Source organism: Gavialis gangeticus, unplaced genomic scaffold, assembly GCF_001723915.1.
Source record: "Gavialis gangeticus isolate Ggan-Ray unplaced genomic scaffold, GavGan_comp1, whole genome shotgun sequence".
Taxonomy (NCBI): Eukaryota; Metazoa; Chordata; order Crocodylia; family Gavialidae; genus Gavialis; species Gavialis gangeticus.
In genome coordinates this window covers 21,305,049-21,321,850 of record NW_017729004.1, presented here as the reverse complement: position 1 = coordinate 21,321,850, position 16,802 = coordinate 21,305,049, and the positions used below count along the sequence as shown (strand labels likewise).

At 43.6% G+C, this 16,802-nt stretch overlaps 1 protein-coding gene and 1 long non-coding RNA gene across 2 annotated transcripts in view; one reads left to right on the top strand and one right to left on the bottom strand.

Annotated features, from left to right (window-relative positions):
* PTPRN2 (protein tyrosine phosphatase, receptor type N2) overlaps window positions 1-16,802 on the top strand; it is a 1,174,657-nt gene that overhangs the window by 587,870 nt on the left and 569,985 nt on the right. The gene's annotated exons all lie outside the window — the stretch shown is intronic.
* The window catches only part of LOC109291245, a 19,502-nt gene continuing 5,755 nt past the window's right edge, over window positions 3,056-16,802 (bottom strand). Inside the window, exons 2-3 of the long non-coding RNA XR_002095786.1 lie at window positions 15,177-15,179; window positions 3,056-3,113 (exon numbers count right to left, since the gene is read on the bottom strand). This is a non-coding gene — a long non-coding RNA (uncharacterized LOC109291245). The remainder of the gene's footprint in view (window positions 3,114-15,176; window positions 15,180-16,802) is intronic.

Sequence of the window (16,802 nt, the reverse complement as noted above, 5' to 3'; positions counted from 1 at the left end):
CAGTGAACCCATGTTGGTTGCCCCTGAGCATTACCTCCCCTCCTGGGCCCTTGCAGATGTGCTCCTTGATAATTTTCTTGAAGGTCTTCCCAGGGACCGAGGTAAGACTCACTGGTCTATAATTTCTGGGGTCCTCCTTTTCCCCTTCTTGTAAATGGGGACCACATGTGGCCCTTTTCCAATCCTCTGGTACCTGGCCACAGCTCCTTGAGTGCTTATACAGCCATGCCAGGGCCCCCACTATGACCCCCACCAATTCCCTCAGCACACTTTGGTGAAGAGCGTCTAGACCTAATGATTTAAACATGTCCAGCCCCTCTAAAAGTTCCCTAACTAGGTCATCCCTGACCCTAGGCATGGCAGTGCCTCCCCTGGGTCCATCCATAATCCTAGTGGGGAAATGTCCTGGTTCCTGTTCAGGAATATGGAGGCAAAGAATTCATTAAAGAGGTCAGCTTTTTTGTTTGCTGCAATCACCAGAATCTCATATTTACTTATCTCATATTTACTTAAATATGAGATGACTCCCCAATAATTAGTTTCTATATATGAAAAATATATATACATTTATCATAATTTTTCAGGTCCGGAATGAAATTATTGGAGGTTTGCCTTGAATTTGCCCAATTCCCACTGAGAGAGTAGGGAAAATAAACCAGGGGTGGGAGAAGAGGAGAGGGTGTGATAAATCCCTTCCTGCACTCCTCACCATCAGATCCTGCTCTTGCTGAGCACATGGAAGTGAGGAGCAAAATTGAAAACAGTGACCTTAAAAACATATTGGGGAATTATTAATAGGTACGCATAGATTTAGTTAATCCATAGTTGATGCACTTTACCTCTTTTGAAAATGCTGCAAGTTTTAGCACAGCTACTCCATAAACACACTTTTAAACAGCCGTTTAATGAATGCCCCACCCCCTAGCCATTATTTGGGACCAGAAGTCCCACTCCTAACCCCTGACCTTTTCAATCAGAAGTCCATCCCCTTGCCCTCCAGAAGTACTTCTTTTTTTTGGGGGGGGGGGGGGGTTGCCATCTTGGAACCAGAAGAAAACTGCATGTGGTTGCAGAGAGCAGAGAAGGCAGCCACCTCCATCGCATGGGGCTTCCCCAGCGCGCAAGTGCTAGCAGCTGCACATGACGTGGGGGGCCCATCGTGATAGAGGCAGACTGGCCTATCTCTGCTCCTTACTGCCACATGCAGCTCCCTGAACTGGCTGGAGCCATATCTTGCCTGGTGACAGCAACTGCGTGGACCATGAGCACCCTGAGGGCCCACCACCTGTAGCTGCTATCACTGGCAATGGAGGCTGTGTGCCATGGGCAGCAGGACCATCTCCATGCCTACCCCCTCACCCTCTCTTACACCTCAGAAACCCTGCATACCTGCACCTTGCCCACCCACGCTCTGCACTTCTGCCTGCCCCAGTCCCACACTCCTTGCTCCTGTGCCAGGTGCAGCCTCCCCACCCCCACACACCCTGGCTGCCTTTTCCCTACATGCTGCCTGGAGAGAGTGCTACAATAGAGACAGAAGGAGGAGCTGCTGGAGGCCAGGGAAGATGAGCAGGTCCCCTGATGGCTGCAGCAGTGGCAGCAGCAGCCCCTCCTGGAAGCTGTGCGTGCTTGCCCATCTGGGGCCCTCCCATGCACAAGAGTGGGAATGAGACATGCAGGCTGGGCAGGATATAATTAATTGGTGGGTGCCCATGGGCCAGATGAAATTGCCTGGTGGGCCAGATTCAGCCCGCAGGCTGTATTTTGCCCACCACTGTTATAGAGAGTACATTTGATCTTAGCCCACAAGAGGCTGAGAAGTGATACATGATATTAGTCCAGAGCCAAAAGGCCCATGATTTAACATATGTAACCGGGTGTATGGCTCAGGGGTGGGAGCCCAGCTGCTGGCAGTTAATGTGTAATAGCTGGCCTGCTCAGGGGCATTAGGCCAGCTGACAAGGTTGGTTGCCTAGCCCCAGAGGAAGTTAAAAGCTCCCAGGAAGGGGAGCTGAGGGGAGAGAGAAGGCTGTGGTGATGAAGAGGTAGCACAGAACTGGGGTTGCCCTCTCCAGGTCCAAGGAAGAACTGCAGGTTTTGAGTTAACCCTTTGTTGTTTGTATATTTGATAGTTTTATTATTCATTGTTTCCTGTGGGGACAAGTTTACCCTGGGGTAAATAAAAGATGAGTGACAACCCGCTACACCATATAGTTAATTGGGGTGGACCTCCCACCCCCCAGAGTCTACAGCATTTCAATCCATTGTGACCCCGCAGTTATTCCACCCCACCCCACAAAGGTTCCACATGCTAATTAGCCCCCACCCATGATTGGAGCACTGTGTTTTTGTCATAAGTCATGGGATCTTCCAAAAAAGTTATATGCAGATAAGGTCCAGTTTCACTTCATGGAGCACTAATCATATATGCCAGGCTGAGAGAGGAGGCAGACACAGGGATTCTGGATGAACTGTTTGAGGTCCTGTTTTGTGATGTTTGCCAGACATTTAAGGCTGATGAAGAAGCAGGAATCATTGGAAATGGGAAAGAAAGGTATAGATAGTTTAGCTCAATGGGCACTAGCCTAAATTCCCATCAGCTTGGGATTAAATGCAGTGTTGGCTGCATTTAATCAACTTCATAGGTGGTTTCCATTACTGAGCACCTGCTGCTTTCGGCAGCAGTTTAATGATAGACAATACATTTAATTAAGGTTTTCTTGTATGCGAATGTAAGATGAGGGCCTTTTACACCATGCTGATTGAGGGCAAAAAAACTTACTTTGTAGTTGAGTAAATAATTGAATCATAGAAAATCAGGATTGCGAGGGACTGCAGGAGGTCATCTAGTCCAACCCACTGCTGAAAGCAGGACCATCTCCTACTAGATCAATCCAGCCAGGGATTTGTCAAGGCGCATCTTAAACCCTCCAAAGATGGAGATTTCACCACCTCTCTTGGTAATGTTTACAATGCTTCACCACCCTCCTAGTGACAGATTTTATCCTAATATCCAACTTATACTTCCCTTGTTGCAACTTGAGGCCATTGCTCCTTGTTCTGTCATCTGCCACCACTGAAAACAGTCTAGCTCCAACCTCTTTGTAATTATCCTTCAGGTAGTTGTTTCAAGTCCAAAAGTCCAGACTAAGAGTATTAGGAAAACCTAAGTATCACTTGAATTAATTCTTGTATGAGGTATTCTATGCACGAGTATTATAGTTTCTATCCATTAAATGACCACATTTTTGTGAACATGCTTGGTAAGTTCATTTTCTTCCCTTTCTCTGGAATATTTCTTTTGAAATCATGTTAAAAGTAAAAGAGGCAATAACCAAAGAAGTTCCTTTTTTTGTTTCTCCTTTTTTTGAGAATATATTTTGTCATTTTCCCAGCTCTCTTCCATTTTTAATTTTTTAAGGATTAATTTCTCATATGTTTAATAGAAGGCAGATTCCTTTTTATCTGTAATTAAATCCATAAGTTGTTATTCTCTGAAGGTCCTTGTGGATTGTGACTTGATTGTTACAAAAATGAATGACTTGAAGAGGTTCCTAATATCAGTTTAGTGTAAGAATCTAATTCATTATTCATTAATTTGGTATTCATTGTAATAATACTAATCATAATAAACTCATTGAGTAGGCGTGAGGCTGTTGTGTATATTTCCATAGAAACTCTGTTTGTTAACCATCTTTAGCAAAACACCCTTTAAAAATTCCATTCTTGCAATAGTGAATCTTCTTATTTCTTTTTGTAATTATATGCTAGGGCTTTGCGATGCTTTGGGTGCCGATTCAATTCGGATGACATTCAGCCCGATTCGGCAGCCAAATCTGAATCAAATCAGAAGACAGATAAAAAGGTCTGAATCAATTCAAAGCTCTCCAAATCAATTTGCAAAAGATTAGGAGAACTTCGGATGTTCGAGCAGTCCCCGCTTGCTGCCACAGGGAGCTCCATGCTGGTAAGTGGGGAGGGGGATAGAGTAGGGATGGAGTGGGGGGGGAACATGGGGGGACCCCTGTCAGGCCCCATCCCCTGCCTGCTCCACCAGTGCCTCTGAGCACCCCCTGACCCCCACCCACTCTCCTAACTGCCCCCATGGCTGCCCCACCCAGCCCCAGCTCCTGGCTCTTCAAAAAAAAAAAAGCAGCAAAAGCTCCACATTCACCGGCTGCTGCAGCAGCCTCGAGGCTTCTGGGGGCTCGTAGCAGAGCCCCACACACAGTGCGGGGCAGTGGGGAGCACCCCCCTGCCTGGCAGGAGTCGATGAATGTGAAGCTTTCTTTTTTTTTTTATTTTAAAAGATGCTGGGGTCAGGCGGGAAAGCCGGGGGGGGAGCTGGGAGAGTGGGCAGGAGATGGGGGCTTGTGGCAGAGCCCCCCATGCAGCATGGGGCAGTGGGGTACAGCAGGGATTGCCCCACCCACCTGGCAACAGCTGTTGAGTTGGGGCTTTTTCCTCTTTAGAGAGCTGGGACACTGGGGCTGGGAGAGTGGGCGAGGGATGGGGGCTCATGATAGAGCCCTCCCAAGGAGTGCAGGACAGTAGGGGGAAGTGGGGATTGCATCCCCCTGCCTGGCAGCAACTGGTGAGTGCGGGGTGTTTTTTTTAAAGAGCTGGGAACTGGGGCTGGGCAGGGCAGCCATTGACAGGGCTTGCAGAGTGGGTGGGTGATGGGGCCTTTGATTTGGCAATTCAGCTGATTTGGCGATGGTCGAATCTCTGAATCAGATTTGGTTGAATCAATTTGGGACAGTGATTCGAATCACCAAGTCAAATCACTGTCCCCCAAATGAGCCAAATCCAAATTCAAAGCAAATACTAGCCACTTCGCACAGGCCTATTATATGCCTGTATTTTATATATAGTGAAGATCTTCAGGTGTATAGACCATACTAAAAATAAAATTATTCTATATTAGGTCATCTTATTTTGCTTGTTTTTTTTCTGGATTTATGGGGCTAGATTTCCAGCTCGTATGAATCAGTATGGCTCCAGGGAGTTTAGACCAGGGACAGGCAATTATTTCAGCTTGAGGGCCGCTTAATAAGTTTGTTGAGCTGTTGAGGGCCACAAGGGTAGCTCCGCCCCTTGACAGGTGCCCTGCCCACAGTTACTATCTTGGGACCAGAAGTTCCACCTCAACTCCTGACCTTTGCCACTGGAAGTCCCTTCCTGTACTCCTGGAAGTACTCCTTTTGGGAGGAGAGGGTTGCCATCTTGGAACCAGAAAAAAAACAAATTGTATGCTAAAAGTCAAACACCAATGATAGCATATTTTCATAGACTCATAGATTGAAGGACAGTGGCGATGCGTCTATCACACCATAAATTGAATGTGTGTGTTCAGGCTGGGTCTCCCATCAGCTGATGGGGCTCCTATCCATGAGGGTGCGCTATGCTTATGGTGCACCCCTGCATCTGGGAGCCTGGATCTAAACTATAGTAGACAAGTATTTGTCAAACGGTGCTTAAAAATGTCTAATGTTGGAAATTCTGTTACCTCTCTAGGTAACCTGCTCCAGTGCTTAACCACCCTCATAAGTAGAAATTTCTTTTACTATCTACCCTAAATCTCTGTTTCAGTTTAAGCCCATTACTTCTTTTCTTGTCCCCCCTACACACATAATTACCATCCTCTTCATAACAACTTTCCTTCTGTGCACCCCACTTCAGGAGGGATGTGGACAACATTGAAAGGGTCCAGAGGAGGGCCACCCACATGATCCGGGGACAACAGGGCAGACCCTACAATGAGAGACTGCGGGACCTGAACCTGTTCAGCCTTCACAAGAGAAGGCTGAGGGGGACCTGGTGACAGTCTATAAACTCACTACGGGGGACCAAAAGGTTTTGGGAGAGACCTTGTTTCCCCTAGCGCCCCCTGGCATAACAAGGAATAACGGCCATAAGTTGTTGGAGAGTAGGTTTAGATTAGACATCCGTAAAAACTACTTCACAGTCAGGGCGGCTGGATCTGGAACCAACTTCCAAGGGAAGTGGTTCTGGCTCCTACCCTGGGGGTCTTTAAGAGGAGGCTTGATGCCTACCTGGCTGGAATCATTAGAGCCAATTTTTTCTCCTGCCCAGGCAGGGGGTCAGACTTGAAGATCTGCAAGGTCCCTTCTGACCCTACTTCTATGATTCTGTGATTCTATTTGACATTTATTAAATAACCCTTCTAGACCTCTGATTGGACCTTTTTTCCAGTTTATTCACATCTTTCTTGAAGTCCAGTGCTTGATATTGGAAATGGTGTTTCAGTTGAGGTCTCATCATTCCTGAGAAGAATGGAAGAATTCCTTTCTATGACTTATATAACACTCCAGCATGATAATAACTTCTTTGCCACAGTATTACATTGTTGGCTCACAAACAGAAGTTGTCCTTGGAGCAGGAACAGGTGTTCTGGGATGCCTCCAGGCACAGCTGATCCACTTCATTGTCATCCAGAGATGTTGCTGGGGCTGCCACTTTTGGGGCTTCAAGGGACTGATCCTGCAGGACAGTGGCCCTGGATGCTGTGCCTTGGGTCAGGGTGTGGCAGCCTGTAAATTCACACCCCAAGTTTGGACATGGCAGCAGGATTCCCTGCAGGGAAATCCTGTGGCACAAATCTGCAAGTGGGAGAACCCCTATGCATGGCACCCTGATGCACATGCTTGAGGGAAACCAGGGCTGCACAATAAGCAAACTGATGTCCTCCCATTTAAGGCATCACAAACTATGACTACCTTTGCTCATGGCAACAATATTTAGGCACTGACAGCATGACAAGGAGCTAGGACATGTTTGCTTGCAACTTGTGCCTCCATAAAAAAAAATGTTCTGGTGGCTGAAGGGCAGCATCTGTTTGCACTCATCTTAAGCTTGCTGTCCATTATAAACCCCTACGGCCTTTCCTGCAGTCCTGCCACACACTGCAGGGAGAACTTCTGGAGCTATAAGATCTCAGAAAGGAACAACTTCTCTGAAATCCTAGAAAGTAAAAACACTCCACCATTTTTGGAGAGTATGCAGTGTCAACCTGCTCCAAATGTGTCCCCAAGGTCTGGCATAACGTGATTCCAATGGAGAGAACTATTTGTTCAGCTACTGATGAGAACTCCAGGATATCCAGTCTACAGCATTCCTAAGACACAACTAGAAAGTGTAAGGATGGAGCTGCTCACATTCTTTCCCGTTCTCTCTCTGTCAATTTATGTTTTGGAGAAAAGCATATGGTTTAGATGGCTGTACCTCTGCATTACAACCCCTTTGTAATGTGTGTATGTGTTACATACTTGGAACAGAAGTCTTATAATAGTCTTGTGAAAGAAGGGGGCAAAAGATAGTTCATCATAGAATAATACCACATTTAGCAAAGACTATTCAAATATACTGTGTATTTTAATTGTGAACAGTCATCAAAATCTCTGAATTTTCCTATTAATGCTAAAGTGAACAACGAGTATCCTTTCGTTCTTCTTTATGCCACTTCCTGATAAAGTGAAGACCTTTATTATTTAACGTTCATTGTTATTTTTTAAAATGCAAATTTTAATTATTTTAAATTATGAGTAACACTTTCAAGGGCCCCATTATTAGGTAGGCTTTGGACTCATAAGTTTTTTGTCCTTCAAAAATGGGTCATACACACTAAATCCTTTAGTTTTTTGAAGCTTTAGCTTTAAGTGAATATAGATTGTTTTTACTATGCACTGGAGGTTTCTTTAAACATTATTGCCTGTATTATCTACAGAATTGTTCTCCTAGGGTGAATCTATATGAGATGCTTTACTGTGCATAAACTAATGAGTAGTAAAGCATCACCGTCTACACATGTGCAGCAATTACTGTGCAGTAGATTAGTCTACTGTACTGGGCAACTGTCTCCAAGCCACGTAGTGATCAGGACCCATACTGATCTCCAGAGGACAGCTCTTCTTGTCCAGGAGATTGAGATAGTCCCGATCTCCACGTGACTGGCAGGTAGCTGCCCTGCAACTGGGACAGCTCTCCCCCACCCCACAGACATCAGGACCAGCCCCTGTGCCCAGGGCCAGATTAACCCTTTAGTGGGCCCTAGGCAAACAAATTCATGGGTCCTGGGCTGGTTGAGACCCTCCTACCCCCAGCCCAAAACTGCCACCTGCAAGGAGAAGGGCTCAGAGCCACCGCTAGGAAGCAGCCGCAGTGGTGGCAAGGCTGGCAGAAGGGAAGGGAAGTGAGGTGGATGAGGCCATTTGTGCCACCACCACTGAGGGAAGGACCAGCACTCACCCCCAACTCAGGGCCCTAGCCATGTGCCTAGTTTGCTTATGGATTAATCTGGCCCTGCCAGCCTGAGGCTGGCACCAATGGGAGCCTGGAGTTCCCCCTGGCTGCTGCAGGGGGGCAAAGCAGGACAGAGCAGCCCCAGGCTGAACTGTTCCCATCAGAAGCAAATTTGCTCCCAACAGGCACACATTCAGATGCATGAGGGGTGTAATTTAATGTGCCTGCATTTTCTGTACATAAAAATAATGTGTACAGAAAATTCAGGTGCATTAATTGTACATTTAGACACCCCCCTATTGTAGCAAAGTGAGACCTGAAATTCACAATTGGAAAACTTATATACCTTGAGAATTCATTCCTATATTCAATCCATTTTTATTACACTGATAATCAGAGAAGCAAAATGGTATAACTTCATTGGACATGTTAAAGTTTTATTTTGCTAATCAAGTTTTTTTCTAATTAAGTTTTTTTCTTGCACATTGTCTTTCACATGCTGTAAGTTATCTCTTCATTGTTCATAAATTGAAAATAATGTTCGTTTGAGCAACAGCATATGAAATGTCATGCTCACTTAAAGCAAGATGTCCTCCAGGAAATTATGCTGCTTTTTTGTAATGTACATACGGTTCTGTTAGCCCATATAATAGTGGATGCCTATCTGAATATACCAAAGAGAAATTTATTTCCATGTAGTGGAATCATATATATCTACCTATTTTTACACTAAGTGATGACACAAACTCAGAAGAAAAGATTAGAAATTAAAAAAAACCCAACAGTGGGATTTTTAAAACAACTATTAATTGATGGGTTGCTTTATCCCCTTTGATTTTTACCAGATGCTCATGTTTTCTTCACAGTTAATTATGTATGTGAATGGGCAGTGGAGCTTTGCCCATTCGATGTAAGGCATGATACCAAACCAAAAAAACACAATGAGCTGATTTGCCTTCTTTTATTTAATCAGAATAAAAAGTAGCTATTTAGAGAAACTGCTAATGTGAAATGCTATAAATCTGATTTTGTCTTTTCTTTAAAATGGCTTGTGAGGTTTTGGGTACCTCCTCTGTGGCAGTGCTAAAGGCCCAACTTTCATGGTGATGTCAAGAGCAAATGGCCATCATACATAGAGTCATAAAGCAAAAGAAACCATGACATAGAGGAAAGTACATGTGCACTGCTGCCCTCCTTTTCTTCAGAAATAAAGTGTTACTTCAGTCTGTTTGACAATTTTAAACCAAGAAAACAGAGGAAGAATGGTATCTGTTTACATTTTAAAGATAGCTGGAGCATAAAATTATGTTAATTAAAATAGCCATAGTTACATTATATGATTAAAGAGAAAAAGTTAGTTAGGGATATAAGCACTTGAGCTTCAATTTTAAGCATCTGCACTTGGCTTCTTGCAGAATATACTAAATTTAATTATTACGATAATGGCTATTCCTGTGCTCCTAATTCAGTCTTTTGGAAACTACCATTGGATATTTTATTACCATCACCATGTCATATCACCATATCATCATGATCCTTTGTCAGCAGAAGGATCTGTCAGCAGTTAGTACTGGAAAAACAAATTTCTTTGCAATTGAATTAAAACATATGCTAAGTAGATCATTACTAGTATATGTTGAAGAAAACAAGGTAAATCCCAAACTTGATGACAATTTAGAGGTAGAAATTAAACTGCATTCAAGTCTTCAATATTCATGCTGGCAGAGAAACATTCTAAATTGCTGATTATAGATTCCAGAATATTCAAGAATCAGTTGTAAAGGTTTTAATGTAATAATTGAAGTAGAAAGGTTATGTATACACACTGAATAGCAATCACTGATACATATCAGTTATTTTAGATCAAATGAGACTTAGGGTTTTTGTGATGTTGGTAACACCATGGCTAGATACAGACATTCAGAAAGCCCAAGGTGGATTTGAACTAATGTACAGAAGTTTTTCTAAGCAGACTAGGCTAGTTGAGGAGTGAACAGCACACAAGTTCACCCTTTGGTGGGGGTGGGAGTGGGGGCAGACACAAGGCTTCCTGCCCTGGTCAAGGCCAGCAGGAAGGGGCAGGCTGCCAGAGAATGCCAGCTAGCTGCCCCTGATTGGCCAGCACAGCCCCGCAGCTCAGCCCTGCTGCCTGCCAAGGACCAGCTGTCAGCCACTGCAGGCAGTGGGGAGGGAGGGGCTGGGAAAGGGAGGGGAGGGGAGGGGGGAGGCCCTCCCAGCTGTGCTGGCTTTGGCTGCATTGGCTGTCAGTGGCAGCCAGAGCAGGGGTGCGGATGGGGGTCCTCCCCACACAGACCTGACCCCCGCCCCCGCAGACACACATGCCCACCACGCTCGCCCCTGCCCAGCTGCAGCTGCATCTGTGTCCCTGCACAACAACGCAGCAACGGGAGGGAAAGGTCCGCTTGCTTCTATCTGGACTCTCAGATTCAGAGTTTCTCTACCTAACTTGCCAGTAGGTATTCTCAGAACCTGCCTAATGAATTTGGTTTTACAGAAAATAAAAAGAAGGCAGTAGTCTTCCTTGCTGAAGCTGCTCTACTTTGTATGGCAATGCTAATTATTCACTGAAGCAGAGAAAGAAGGAACATGAGTGACCATGACTTGATAGCCCAGCAGGTTAACTACTCACCTGGGAAGTGGAAAACCTGCTTTCCAGTCCCTTATACACTAAGTACTTAATGTAAAATAGTGAAACAGTCATTGGATCAGGGACTGGAACCCAGGTGTCCCCTTTTCCAATTAAGTGCCTTAATCACTAAGTCCACTTTATACATTAAGCCCTTTGTGACTAGATAAAAAAGGCATTCTTGATGAATAACATGAGCATTCAGGAGAAGATGATAACTATTATTACTAGCACTCATTTAAGGATATGTGTTTGTGTGCCTGTGCAGGTAGGCTTTTTAAAGCTACGGTGTGCACACTTTATACATGGGGCTTCTTCCAATGCAAAGGAGGTCAAAAAGTAATGAGCAAGTGTCAAGAAAGATCGTTTATGAGAAGTGGATGCTATGCATAATAAACATTAGCACATGTTTAACAAAAAATTTCCTCCAGTAGAAGTCATTCCCATATTAATTTAATCCTGCTGTCTAAGATAATACAATCTCTTTGAAACAGTCTCGATTTTTAGTGCAGAGGGACCTTTTCTGGATCGGAGGCCAAATTTCCATTACCTGATGAGCTAATCTGACGTGACAGCCTCATATGCAGATGGGGAATCTCTTGTCAATAGTTTTCTTCAGAGACAAAGAGAGACAAATGTCTGTATTCATTCTCTCACTTCATGCATGAGTAACATTAACTTTTCTGTCTCTCTCTCACTCTATCTTTCTTCAGGTAGTCATTGAGAATTTAAATATGAGCTTTTGTGTGTCTGAGTTAACTTATGCATGCAAAGCTGTTTACAGAAGACTGGCAACCTTGTCTGTTTGTTTAAGTACAGTATGTATTTTGACATGTAAATTTACGTGAGACATATTTAATCAGTCAAAATGATATGCTAATTGGATTCTGTATGAAAGTACATAAAAACAGCATTTGGAAAAAAAATGAAGGGAACCTATTACCAGCTGAGATGCTTTGTAATCAGCGGTATGCGTCATCAAAATTCACAAAGATAAAAGTGCCAGATTTTAAGGATTTTATGGAAGAAATATGAATAAAATAAGTGCTTCTCTTTGCACTTTAATTTAAGCTAGAAAACAGAGCAGTATAACCATCAGACTGGCAGAAAACTCTGAAGAGCTTCTGCAGGTTCTGGATGTAGTTCAGAGACAGATCACTTGTGTTGAGATAAGGTTACAGGTTGATTTTAACTGCATAAAAGTAAAGACATTTAAACTCGGACTTTGTCTGCCTCCAAGATTTGTTCACCTACTCATGTTTTCAATAGAGACAGGCAAGGCTGGGAGTTGTCAAGGTGTAGGCAGGCCAGCCAGTTTTTAAGTAAAAGTAAACCTACATGACCAGGTAGACATTACACTTTTATTGGTATAAGTGATTGGAAACTTATGTGGAAACAGGTTATTCCACATCTATCTATTATGGAGTGTTCGTCCTGTGAAGCATCTCATTCTGGCTACTATCAGACAGGTTGTGGAGTAGATGGACTGCTGGTCTGATCTAGTATGGAAATTCCTGGTGTTGCTAGAGCATGTGCATGCTGGTAACACAACTGTGGACCAGATTCTGAAATCAACCTGTAACCTTATCTGAACACAAGTGATCTGTCTCTGAACTACATTCAGAACCTACAGAAGCTTTTCAGAGATTTTGGCGGTTTGACGGTTATACTGCTCTGTTTTCCAGCTTAAATTAAAGTGTAAAGAGAAGCACTTATTCATATTTCTTCCATAAAATTCTAAAAAACTGGCACTTTTTTCTTTGGGAATTTTGATGGTGCATATCATGCATGTTGTGTAGCATCTCACTCCAGAAAGAGTCCCCTTGTCTTTTAATGGGATCATTTGAGGAGTAAAGTACGACTTAACGGGCACAGACAGAAGTGCATCCCCTGAGTCTAACTCATGGCAATTCATAAAAATTGATTAATTCTTCCAATCTAACAGATGTTAGCCGGGGAGGGGCGTGGGGAAGACTGGCTCCAAGTTGGCTTTCTCCTGGCTCCAACAGCAGGGAGAGAGGTTGCATCTTCCCCTGGCTCCACCCCTCCTCCCCAGCTCTGTTGCTGTATCTGGATAGGAGGAGGGAGAAGGCAGGGGAGGGATGTCTTCTGGGGTTTTCGCAGCCATGCTAGAGTGTGTGGGGGACTGGTGGATTGGACCCACCCCCACCAAGGTGAGGGAGGGACTCAAATCCACCAGCCTCCCCACTCTAGCGAAGCTGAGAAAAACCAAGAAGGGACTTCTATTCAGAGACATCAGCTATAGCTCACTGTGCTGCTGCCAGGGCAGACAGAAATTAAGTCACTGCACTTAGGAGCAACTTCATTTAAACCCTCATATAATAAGGGTTAATTTGTTCCATTATCAGGGGAGCTCTGCAGCCATGTTTTTCTGTTTGGGCATGGCTTTAGAGTGATTTCAAGGGGCCAATTGCATGACGAATGTCCTTTCTGCCTGCGTCCTATAAGAGCAAGCCATCCAGCAAGCCTATTCATTTTAGAAAAGAGACGCTTGAGAGGGGACATGGTAAGGGTTTACAAAATACTTCATGGTGAAGAGAAAGTCAATACAGATTTATTATTTACTCTCTTACAGTACAAGAACTAGGAGGTCACAAAATGAAACTAGTAAGTAATAAGTTTAAAACTAAGAAAAGGATGTTCTTTTTCACATAGTGTGTAATTCAAGTGTGGAACTCATTGCCACCAGATGCTGTAGAGGCTGACAGTTTAGCAAGATTCAAAAAGAGATTGAACACATTCTTGGAGGAAAGGGACAGCCATAGCTATTGAGCATTAAGAGTTAGAGGTACAGCCTCTGAATCAGAATTTCCTAGACCTTAAATTCTGGAGGCTGCAAGTGAGAGAGGAAAAATAGAAAAAAAATTATAACATATTTATAAATTTTCCATGTATAGAATTTAATTATTGGGGAGTTGCTTTAAATTCAGGGTCATCTAAGATTTGCATAAATATGGTGTATTTTCTTTAAAATGATGTTATTGATGTAATTAAGGGAGAGCAGGAGACCACCAGTTGTTTATACATTTATGTTTGAGTGGTTACACAGGAAATGCAATTAATTTCTCTTCTGTATCTGGGAAATGTGCTAATACATGGTCTCCCATAATTTGTATACTGTCTCTTAAAATCTATCAGTGCAATGTATGGAAAATCAATTTACCATTAAGGTTTCAATACAATTTCCATAACATGTTACTAGCCCAAGACCACTTCACATCTCTGTGTATCCTTTACCTTTCTCCTCAGTTCAACCCTTAAATACCTATTGTCTGCAGTTTGTTTTATTTATTAAGGTCTGCATGTGTATTGTACTATAGTTTTATGCACTAGAGCTAATATTTTATGTATTTTCCCCTAGAGGAAACCATGTGTAGATAAACAGCATTGGCATGTAACCTGACTTATTAATGCTGCTTGCTGTTCTTGTTATTCAGCACACCAATTAATATGTTACTCATCAGTGTTTTTTTCTATTTCCCTATCCCCGCTCTATTAGAGAACAAGTGTAGATGTTATACTGTTCTTTAACTAAGTTTAATGATTCATAATTAGAAACAGTGTTCCTGAAGGTAAAAGCCTCTGGCACCTCTTATTCCTTCATGGTTTTAATTACTCTCTATCTGTCTGTATATTCATTTTGAAGAACTTCACTTGAATATCTCTGTGATCAATCCAGAACAGAAAGATTAAAAATGGATTTGCTTATTACCTTGAATTCTGAAAGACACCATGCCAACAAATACTATGGGTGTGGCCCCAGCCATTCTACTACAATAAATTAATTTACTGAAGGGGGCTGTAATATGCATAACTAACCAACTGATCTTCATAACTGACCCCAATAAATCACATACCTTTCTGGGGGGAAAAAAATGAGCTGGAACGGTGTCCAGAAAGTTATCAAATCCAGGCTCTCTTAAACCCAGAAAGGAGATGAGTTTTAGAGCTGACAGCCCCTAGTGAGCAGGACAATGGCAGCAGCCTCTTCCCAAACACCTCAGATGGTTACCAAGGACACATTTGTCCCAGAGATAAAAGCCAGTACTCCAGTAGGAGATTCGTACCCAGGACTTGACTTGGGACTTCTCTGTGGAAGGATATCTTTAAAAATTTTTTGAAGCTCTTCAAATGAAAGTCCTCAGAAACAGCATATCTCCTAGCCAGCTTTAAGGGGCCCAATCCTGGGAGAGTCTCTTGGCAAACAGGTAAAGGAGCTGCAGGAGGAGGTGGATAGTCTCAGAACCATCTGGGAGCGTAAGGACTTCATTGACTCAATGCATAAAGAAACCTCCAGCATCATGGAAGAGTGAGCCAGAGAAGGCATTGGAATATACAGATACTCAGGAAGGTAGAACTTTGTCACCTCTGGCAACAGACAGTACTCATCTAGACCTGTGACTGTCTGGCTGGAGAACAGGTTCTTATTTCTTCTTCTCATCCCTGGCTTTGGATGAGAAGGAGCCCACTCCAGTGGCAGGAGAGGGAAAGCCATGCACTTCTGGGAAAGGAGGCTTCATATCACTGTTACCAAGAGGAAGTGATAGGTGGTGAACATAGAATAGAATCATAGAAAATTAAAGTCGGAAGGGACGGTAGGGCTGATCACCTACCAACAGTCAATGTAGAGCTGGTGAAAGAATAGCTAGAGAGGCTGGATATCTATAAGTGAGTGGGACTGGATGAACTGTATCTGAGAGTACTGAATGAACTAGCCAAAGTCATTGCAGAACTGCTGGCAAACCTCTGTGAGAATCTGTGGACTCAATAGAGATCCCAGAAGACTGGAAGAGTTATGCCCATCTTCAAGAAGGGCATGAGAGAAGACCCAGGGAACTATAGGACTATCAGTTTGACCTCAATCCCAGGAAAAATCCTTAAAATATTTCTCCAGGAGTCCATATGCAATAAAGTAGTAGAATACAAAATTCTGAATGACAGCCAGCCTGGTTTTGTCGTGGGTAGATCATGTCTGACTAACCTCATCATCTTCTACAACCAGGTTACTCACCACCTGGATAAGGGAGATGAGGTTGGGCTTTAGGAAGGCCTTTGACTTGGTGTCCCATGCAGTTCTCAAGGTAAAACTAGGGGAGTATGGGCTCAACAATTCAATGATCAGATGGGTGGGAAACTAGCTGTGGGGTCAGACCCAGAGAGCACTAATAGATGGATCTGTGTCAACCTGGCAGAAGGTAACCAGTGGGGTCCCCCAGGGTTTGGCACTTGGATCAGTGCTTTTCAACATCTTCATCAATGATCAAGAGTAGGGATGAAAAACACACTGGCAAAGTTTGCTGATGACACTGATCTGTGGGAAAGTGCAGCCATGCATCAGGATAGGCTGATGATCCAAGCAGACCTAGACAGATTAGTTAGATGGGCAGAGCAGAACCAGATGCTGGTCAACACTGAAAAGTGTAAATTGCTCTATCTGGGGAGGAAAAATCTGTAACAAACTTACAGGCACAGTGGTGCTACACTAGCTAGCACCACATCTGAAAGGGACCTGGGGGTCATAATTGACCATAAAATGAATATGAGCCACCAGTGTGATATTACAGTTAGCAGAGCAAATAATACATTGGTATGTATCAGCCAGTGCATCTCAAGCAAAACTAAGGTAGTTATTCTCCTGCTCTACTTGGCATTGGTGAGGCTACAGCTCGAGTACTGTGTCCAGTTCTGGCTGCCACACTCCAAAAAGGATGTGGAGAGGCTTGAGAGAGTCCAGAATAGAGCTACTTGTATGATTAGAGGCCTGACGAGCAAGTCATACGAGCAAAGGCCAACAGATATGGGACTGCTCAGCCTAGAAACGAGAAGATTTCAGGGGGATTTGGTGACAGCTTATAAATATATCAGGGGTCAG